We start from the raw sequence: 10,124 nt of genomic DNA, 5'->3' as shown, positions 1-10,124 counted from the left end.
TCCTGTATTATCTAGCCAAAGGTCTTCGAACACCTCGAGCTGATGAAATTGGTCCTCGCTTGCCTATTGACAGGATGCCACTTGGACTTCTAAGTTACAACATCCGTAACTTTGCTTTAGATTCCGTAAATAAAGTCAAAGCCGATCCTGATTACATCCAGTGGGAGTCAACTATGTTTTCAAATTTTGGACACAAATGAGTTTGCGTGCAGAGAGGTCCAGGGTTTGCATATAGTGCTTTAGAAGAGGAGCATGTCAATGAGGAATCGTGTGAAGTTGAGGTGCATGGTACCAACACAGTGCCTGATGGCTCTTCTGACAGTATCTTGCAACAAGCCTGGCAACAAGTATATGGAGATGATGGCTGAACCTCACCAGACACTGCTTTGGACCCCTTTGATGCTTCCAACCAGGAACCACTGAATGTAAACATATCAATACCTCCTGATGGAAGAACCAATGATGAAAATACATTTACTCCAAGTCAAGATGTAAGCTTTCTCTGGGCACGGCTGAGTGTGCAGGATAAGGAGCAAGTTGTTGAAGGTGACAATCCAACTGAAATAGAAGAAATTCATGGTGTGCGACCTCAGCCAAGACAGTCTCTAAAGAAACATTGAGACCCCATGAAGGCGAAAGTAAATGTGGCCGGTCATTCTGTCAGGACAATTCAACGGCACATCCAGGCTATAGCTTTCACAAGGGACATTAATGTACAGGTTTGTAAATATCAATTTTTTTTCATTTCTATTTTTTTAAATTTATTTGTTCGAGAGATGTCTTATTGAATTCATACCATAAGCATATTATGATATAAAGTGTATTACATCTTTACTATTACTGCAACATTAATGGCCCATTAATTACATGTATGCGACTTTGACTTTTGAGTTTTGTTCGAGGGTTATAATAGTTGTGTTGTGGCTACTGTTACCCTCAAGTACATTTATCTGTGTTGAAAAAGGTTACATGAAATGAGCAAACTTGGTTGATGAAATTACTTGTACATGGTGCTTGCATTATTTTTGTTCCAGTGTTTATAATTTTTGGAGTTTTACTATTACGATTGCCATGACAGCCTAGGTTACATGCTTCTGACAACACCTAATATACTTTCCTTATGATACCAGGTGGCCGCCTTAAAGAAAATCAGAGACTGCAACAAGAATGGGCGCTGGTGGGTCAAGGCAGATGCCTGTGACATGCGAAGAGGGCTGAGAGAGTCTATGAGACATGAATGGACAGGAGATTATGACCTTGGAGATGGCAAATTAGAGGCCTTGTAACAGAAGAGGTTTCTTCAGTGGCTTAGGGATAAAGGAACGGCGCCAGCAGTTAGAAGAAGATCTGAAATTGGTCATTTCTGGTCTTGACATTGATTTGAAGACGCTAGAGGATGGAGAGAAGCAGACAAATGAAAAATATGCCACCAAGCAAAGGCAATCAAATGTATCCTAGGATAGCTTGTTTGCCCTGGCTTGGGAATGTGAAGGTTACAAGACCCTCCTGAACATGAATAAGGAGTTGAAGTCTTCCTCGACACGCTTGCATAGTCGAATTTCAGCAAATAGATGAGTCATGTTACCTTCTTTTTAGGTGACTTTGTACTATTTATTTGATCAAGAAACTGATGAGTACTGCAAATATAATTAACTAAAAGGGAGTTCAAAATAATTCAAAAATCAGTGCTTATGAGAAAACACATGGCCCCTGACAGCCCCCGCTTAACCGTACATTGTACTAATTGGTCAAAAAAAGTAAGGAGTTCAGCACTGTACCTAAAGGTTGTTTGTTGTAAACAATAATATTGTCCTATAGACACAAAATATTGCTAGACTTTTGAAATTGCCATTTCCGGTGTTATCACAGAAAAACATGTATTTCGATGTTTATTTTGCAAAGTTTTGATTATTACTATCCACCTATGTACCTATGTAGTCTTGTTAGGATGGTTTGGATACATACATTTTTTAGTTATACTGATTTTGTACATGTACTATGTTTATTTACAGGAAGGGAAGATGATACAAAGGACTGCCTTAAATCCTTGATGGCAATTTACCTGTTTCGCCACAAAATTAAGCAGCTGAAGCAAGATTGTGGTGTAGACTTCAGCAAAGATCTCTACCAACCTTAATTGTGCAATTTGACAGGTGAATTCTTACATGAAAGGGAGGATCATAATCATGTCTTCAAACGTATCACAGAGTACCTTCGTTCAGGATCGATTCGTGGGGTAAATCTGTGTTACCTCAGAGATGCCCTTCACGATCCATCCACTGGTCTAACCTATGAGGCATTGACTGGTAAGCAGAAACAGTCGGTGCCACATTGTAAAGAGATCTTCTCGAGAGGTGTGCTAGAATTCATGCAAAGAAATGGAAATGCTACTGAGGGAAAATTCGTTGAAACTGTTCGAAACTGGCACAAAGCCGCAGATGGAAAGGGACCTTTCTGAGCAAACCCGCTCACAGTACAACAAGGACATGCTGAATTTTTTGCTTGAAGACTGGATGCCCTGGTTTCAACAAGAAAGAGACTATGCCACTATTGACATCCTAAGGCCCATTAAAGGAATACAAGGTTTTACAAGGGAAATTGTAGTTTCTGTCATTGCAAACTGTGAAAGTCTGGAGGTACGAAGAGAGGAGTACCAAGATCGAGGACTCTCCCCAGAACACCCACGCGCAAGCAGCACTGATGATGTGGAAGAGTTCATTGCCCTTCTACATGACCAGCTTGGGGATGTCTTTGACCACATTAGTAAAACAATTGAGCCAGACCTGCCTTTTTAGTAGTGGACTGGACACAGACATCGGTATTCTGATGATTCACTGCCATCGTTTAATGAACCATCAGGCGCTACTGAAAGACTGGACAGCGTCAGACTATCGAGACGTTCTGATCCAGGGGTTTTCGTAGCAAATAGAGCTTCACTGCCACAGAGGCATTCTCTAACTGCAAGGGCAACATTTCATAGGGCTCCTGAACGGTTGCCTCCACCACCTAGCTGCTAACTTACAATGTAGTTGCACACTGTGTAGTAAGGACCTTCAAGCCTGTGAATAATCGGGATCTAATGAAATTATTTTTGCACTTCTTTTTAATGTATTCATCACCAGTTTCAAAATTGGCAGTTGTAGCAATTCAGTGAAGTTCTGTGATTTGCATTTATGTTCCATTTTCAACCTTCATGAATACTGTACTAAAATCAAGTTTTTAAGTTGTATGGATACTAAAGAAGCACATGGCAATATAGCATCCATGATGAAAGTGGGCCTTCAACATTACATTGTTCAGATGGAATATTGTGATAGTTTTGTCAAGTAAGTAAATATAATGCAAACATTTCAATTATAAATAAATTTAATGTGCTATAAAAGTACTAAGTTGTTATGATGGCACAGTGTTTTTTTGCACACAATTCAATCATAACGTGCACAAGGTGCTACAGTTCACTAGACCATAAGTCATGACATTGTAGATTTCTATAGTTGACATTGTACAGCTTTGTCTAAAAGACCTGAAAATGAATACTGTTTTACATGGAAAACAAATAATTAGCGAAACATAATGCAAATTTCATAATTGAACTCAAATTGTAACTGAAATTGGAACTTAAACGAAAGGCGAATGCTGGGGATTCTTTTCAGATGAAAGTGACAAATTATGCTGCTTTAATGTTCCCAACCTTTCGTCTCCATTACATGTATGTACATGATAATAGCAGTTCTGAATCAGAAAAGATAATTAACAACCCTTCACCAAAGTGGAAGTAGCTAGTGGTTGATATTTACCAAGCCATGAAGCAGCGAGGTAAATATCACCCGCTAGCCACCGACGATGAGGTGAATAGTTGTCGCAGTATATGCTAAAAACAGTGAGATAATATAACGTGAAATTGATGATTGTGCATCAATTTATTACTGTCAAAAATTACAATTTTCGTGTGCATTTGCTTGGAGGTGAATAACAATTCAATTGTTATTCTATGTTTTAGTAGCCAATCAGAGCGCGCGCAAAACACTATCCACTGTTTTAGCATACAATAATCTATTAAAATTTACTGAACTGTTTTTGAAGCAGAAATAACTTTAGGGCTCCACTGACCCTTCCTAGTGATGTTTAGAGTAAGATAATAGCCAATAAGTAAATATGTTAATCGGAATCTGATGTGACTTATTTCTACTTTAATGTTTGATGTTTTTAGGAGTGGGTGGATTTCATTAGCCAGTTCCTTGGCAATATATCCAACTGTGTACCATCCAGCTATAGTGTTACTGTCATAGTCATTGTCTGGTTCTAGTTTAATATCAACTTTCACTTCCTCTCCATTTTCCAATTTTTGGAATCCAGCTTCCAAGTGCCTCTGTCGGTGTTTAAATGCCACCCCAAGCACCTTGAAGGGAAGGGTGTGGTCTCCCTCATCTCCACTAGCATTTCCATCTGAAGACGTAATTTCATTTCCATTTTCAGCTGGTTGATGTAAGGCTGAAGCAGATTCCTCTCTAAATTCCCATGCCACTAAATACCGTGAATGCTCAATCATAATGTAGCACCATTTTGAACATATAACTTTAACTCCAGGCTCCAACCGTACCTCGTCCTCCGCCTTGAACAGTGCATTCAATTTAGAACCTTTAACTGAAACACTTGCCTTGACAAACTTTAGTGTCAGGACAGGAAATGAAGGAATAGTCCAGTCAGTTTTTCCTTCAAGAGATGTGACTGACATGGTCATATCTTTTTCCTGCCACAATCCCTCCTGTAAGAGGCAACAAGAAAAATTTATTGTTGAATGGTCACAATAAGTTTGACAATAAGGATGCCAAGAATTGTTTCTTCTATTAACAAAGTATGAATATTTACAAGTAATTTCCCTGAACTACATTAAAAGGAATGTTTATGGTTTTTACCACAGAAAGAAAATTGGTGTAACGAAAAGCAAGAATTAATGGTCCTTAAGCTAGAAATGTAGGTGTATACACTAGCAGTATTACCTTTCTAGGTAGCTGGAAAGTGGAGTTGACTGTATTGCTATCCAAAGGATTCACATTGCCAAGAGCAAGGTTAATGGCATATTCCCTAGAAAGAATGCTGTTGTACAGTTAAGGAAAATAAGTCATACCATGCTGATTACATTTATCTATCCTTTGTTGTTATTGTTGTTGTTGTTACATATATTCATTATTATTATGCATATTCAATATTCAAATAGTCAATTCATTATTGCATTCTTGAAATGACTAGCAGGTTCAATATTCAAATAATCAATTCGTTAACAGAGCAGTTTTCAATTGAGTGTCGAAAAGTAATTGGTTTCGCGTTAACTAGGCTGCGCGATTGGCTTAAAAAATTCGCGCCATTTTTTCATCCGATCAGAAGTAAAACCAAAACCAATCGTGACTCGCTCGCACGCGTTTTCCCGCACATTGCGTCAGCCATATGTAATTGCTTCGAGCTTTGATTGGTTCACTGTATTGTCTGTGTCCTTTATGATTGGCTAGAGTAATTACTTTGGTTTTTGTTTTACGACACTCAATTGAAAACGGCTCTATAATCTTGAGGGGTATGCTTCACTTGGTTTGACTGTATAATTAAAGGGGCTAGGTCACGCAATTTCAGGCAATTTCAGCACTGATCGAATGGTCATACAATTAACTAAAATATCAAAATAACTGTTCAAAACTATAGAAGAACTCTAACAAAACACAGGGAAGCCAAGAAAGGACATGGATGGACAAAAACTGGAGAAGATTGAAATGGATTGAATTTGGGTAAATTTGAAAAACGTCGGCCCACCTTTTTTGAAATTTATATCAGTCTATTTCAAAATGTCATTTACAAAGCTAGAAAACCATTCTCAGTCGTTATCTGGCCGTGATTTTGCAAATGACAATTAGAGCTCATAATTAACAAAATTAAACAAAATTACCTAAAATAGCGTGACCTAGCCTTTTTAAGGAGAAAGTTGGCACTACTATCCCAATGAGTAATTGTCGCCCCAGTAATCACGTGATCAGCAAATTAAGTTGTGCCAACCATTTCATTGTTTTGTTGTTTAGTGAAAAGAAAGATGTATAAATTGGCTGACTGCCCAACTGCTAGAGAGAAGCATGCACCTGATAGAAGACAAAAATTACATTGACAATATTATGATTCAAAAAGGATACTTTCCACAAATAATCTGGTATTCTTCCATTTCTGGACAACTTGGAGTGTCCTTCCATCTCGTTAATGGTACTGTTGTACCATTTCAAGGTTTGATCACCGTCTCGTGCAAAAATATTGCCTTTGCTATCAGAAAATCTGAACTATACTCTTTCGGGGCATGTGGCATTCCTTGTAAAACTGAAAGGAAGTTGCTTTCATCGGAAATTAACTTTCTGGCTTTGTTGATTCCAATTCCCCTAACACTGTCCAGGTAGTCACATCCGGCCACACTGCACATGGCGAGGAAATTTTCCTGGCTGAGTTGTAGGTGTTGCAAAACCTTATCCAACTCTATCAGCTGACACAGACCACTAAGTTTTAACTTGAACAATACCTATTGGAATATCGTAAAAAAATTATAAAATATCTCGGGATAAATTACTAACTTATATTTCAATGTGCCATCATGAGGCAGAACAACATTTAAAGTTTTTTTCCAGTGATTTCAATACAAATAGGCTAGGGAGGGGAGTCTCTTAGCTGTCACTGACACAAAGATATGAAGATAGTCAAAATCAACTATTATTTATCAATGAACAAAACATGTCAAGGCTAATTTGTAACCATAATCTATTCTGTATGCTTATTTGCATGGATGTGCAAGAATGAATGCTTGGATTGATTTATTTAGAGATTATAGAAGAAATGAAGGTAAATAATAAACCTTTATCTTTACCATAAATGCGAAGATCAAAATTGGGTATAAAAACAAAGGAAGTGGGGGTGATCTATGAAGTTTAACATACACTACTTGTAAGCTCACCTTTTTACATCCATAGACAAGAAGGTCTGAATCCTAGGAAATTACATGCAGTATGTCTGTATGGCCTTGTTTCAAAAGAAAAGCTAATTCAGCATCAGCTTCGTAGGGAGCAACCACATAGTCGATAGATTTTTGGCGGCATATCTAAGAAAATAAACCAGATAACATTAGCCTTCGTTTTTGTAAGTTTCAGGAAACAAATTAAACAAAATCATAATTAACTCACTTCAATAAAACCGAGGACCATGCTGTGTTCGACTCCTGAAGCAGCAGCCAGAAGTTTATTTCCCTCTGCAACCATCCCACTTCGGTACAGTGTTTTGGCTTTATTTTTATTTTCTGTCCTAAGCCTGAATTCAAAACAAGACAATTATTTAATACAACAAAAGTGTTAAGGGGTTATAGTAATAGCACTGCTACTTAGGTATAAACCTGTGCAATATTTATAAAAACCAGTTACAACAGAGGCATATCACCTAGTGTAGGTGACATGCTTCTAGTTAAAATAATTTGCAACTTTATCGTAATACTTTTGTTATTGGGCCATCGTAGTTTGATCAAAAATAAGACACAAACAGCAGTGATAAACATATTGAACTTGTTCATTTTGATTATGACTTGACGTTTCGTATGTGCTCTACATACATTTTCAAAAGTAACCGTTGAAATTTAAAACAGCTATTTATATATAACAAAGCGGACGAGGGGACTGGAACCTAGATTAAGCAAATACTTAACAGTAAAATATATAATAATAATAATGTTATTGAAGTAAATGCTTTAAAGATCAAACACCGAAATTCCTGCAATACAATACCTAGTGTCTTATTTTTGATCAAACTACGATGGCCCAATAACAAAATTATTTACGATACAGTTTTTAAGCGGTATGGCCAGCAGACGTTGAAGATCGTTAGAGAATATAAGAGATTCAACACGCTTCAACAAAGCTTCGCTGGATATCAGTTTTCTACAGAAGTGCAAGCTATTTCACATCTATCCAACTTTTCTCAACTTCAAACTTAGCAAAGAAGAGTTCCACCGAACAGGAGCTTGTCGACGATTTAAGGAGAACTTATTGCGTTACGAATTGACCCAAAAGACTTCAACCCGCCGGGAATTCCAACTGTCCTATTAGTCAGCACGCTCGTCACTGAAGACCATTTTGTCTCCACTTGATTACAACCACATTTGTTCTGTTATCGAAGCAAAGGCTTTAAAGATCAAACACCGCAATTCCTGCAAGCTTGAAAAGAAGCTCAATAACCTTAAACGGAAGTTTGGAATCCCGAGAGTCTCGAACTTAAGCAACGATGATATAATTCTCAACTATTCCCATCGGGCCTTGACTGAAACCGAGAAGAGTGTCCTGGCGCGTGGTTTACGGTTCTGTCTTCCTCCCAAAGATGTTGACAAATATGATGTTAAATGCTCCTTTGAATTGCTTTATCGTGATTTAATTAAGCTCGATCTTCCGTTAACCGACGAAAACCAGGATCAACTCAAAAGTAAATTAAAGAATATATCTTATAGCTACATTTACTCATATGACTTTTCTAAGCAAAAGAACATTCCAAGCAAAGACGAATGGAAAGCCTTAACTGATTTACGCAATGATGACAGCATTATCATCACGAAACCGGACAAAGGAAATGGCGCTGTAATAATTAGCAGACTTGATTATCTTAACAAAATGAAACATTTGATTTCTGACACCACCAAATTTAAAGAGCTACAACACAATCCTACTAAATCCAGGGAAGAAAGTCTGTCAACTTATCTTCTGAAACTGAGAAAGGATAGAATTATTGATGATGCAACTTTTTACAAAATCTTACCGAGTGGATTTTCTCCTGGCGTTTTATATGGCCTTCGTTAATTTCATAAAACTGGTTGTCCTTTCCACCCTATTGTTTCATCGGTTAACACCTATAACTACAATCTTGCTTCTTACCTTGTTTCTATACTTCAGCCAATCTCGACCAGCCATTACACTGTCAAAGAACTTTCAGCTTCGCGGATTGGGCCAAAAAGTACAAGCATAAGAATGGAATAATGTGCTCTTTGGATGTCTCCTCCCTATTTGCAAGATTATAGAGCCGTTTTCAATTGAGTGTCGTAAAACAAAAACCAAAGTAATTACTCTAGCCAATCATAAAGGACACAGACAACACAGTAAACCAATCAAAGCTCGAAGCAATTACATATGGCTGACGCAATGTGCGGGAAAACGCGTGCGAGCGAGTCACGATTGAGATAGATAGATAGATAGATAGATAGATAGATAGATAGATAGATAGATAGATAGATAGATAGATAGATTGCTACAATCTGCCCTCAATGATCTTCGAAAACTCCTTCTTCAGAACGGCTACCCACAAGGCATAATCAACTATCATATCAACGATGTTTTTAACAAAAACAGACAACATCAGCATAGCAATCCAGTGTCTACAGTTCCTAAGAAAGATATTGTTATCCTACTTCCCTACTTAGGTTTGCAAAGCAACCAAGTCGCTAAACGCCTGAAATCTTGTGTGTACAAATTCTACTCTTGTGTTAATCTTAAGATTGTTTTTCAGAGCACTCAATGTATAAAATCTTTCTTTCCTTACAAGGACCGTATTAATCGTTCACAACAATCCAGAGTTATTTACAGAGCAAATTGTTGGGATTGTAATGGTTTTTACATCGGTAAAACTAAACGGCGGCTTAACGATAGAAAAACCAAACATTTTAAGGCCCTAGCTAAAAATGACAATACTTCAGCCATTGCTGACCACGTCAAGGCCACTGGACATAACATCAAGTGGGATCATTTTGATATTTTAGCGAAGGGCAAAACAGACTATCATTGTAAAATAAAAGAGACCTTCTTTATTCAAGAACTTGAGCCAGCTTTCAACGTCAACGTCGGAAGTGAAAAGCTGATGCTTTATTAATCTTTTCTGTTTTTATTATTATTATTATTATTATTATTATTATTAATTATTATTATTATTATCATTATCATTATCATTATCATTATCATTATCATTATCATTATCATTATCATTATCATTATCATTATCATTATCATTATCATTATCATTATTATTATTATATATTTTACTGTTAAGTATTTGCTTAATCTAGGTTCCAGTCCCCT

The 10,124-nt window shown here is 37.2% G+C and overlaps 1 pseudogene; it reads left to right on the top strand.

The window, feature by feature from the left end:
- Positions 1 to 626: 626 nt before the first annotated feature.
- LOC137972720 (uncharacterized) lies at positions 627 to 2,795 on the top strand (annotated as a pseudogene).
- Positions 2,796 to 10,124: the final 7,329 nt, after the last annotated feature.

Source organism: Montipora foliosa, chromosome 10 (genome assembly GCF_036669935.1).
Source record: "Montipora foliosa isolate CH-2021 chromosome 10, ASM3666993v2, whole genome shotgun sequence".
Taxonomy (NCBI): Eukaryota; Metazoa; Cnidaria; class Anthozoa; order Scleractinia; family Acroporidae; genus Montipora; species Montipora foliosa.
The sequence above is the reverse complement of the archived record's forward strand: the minus strand, read 5'-3'. Positions and strand labels throughout refer to the sequence as shown.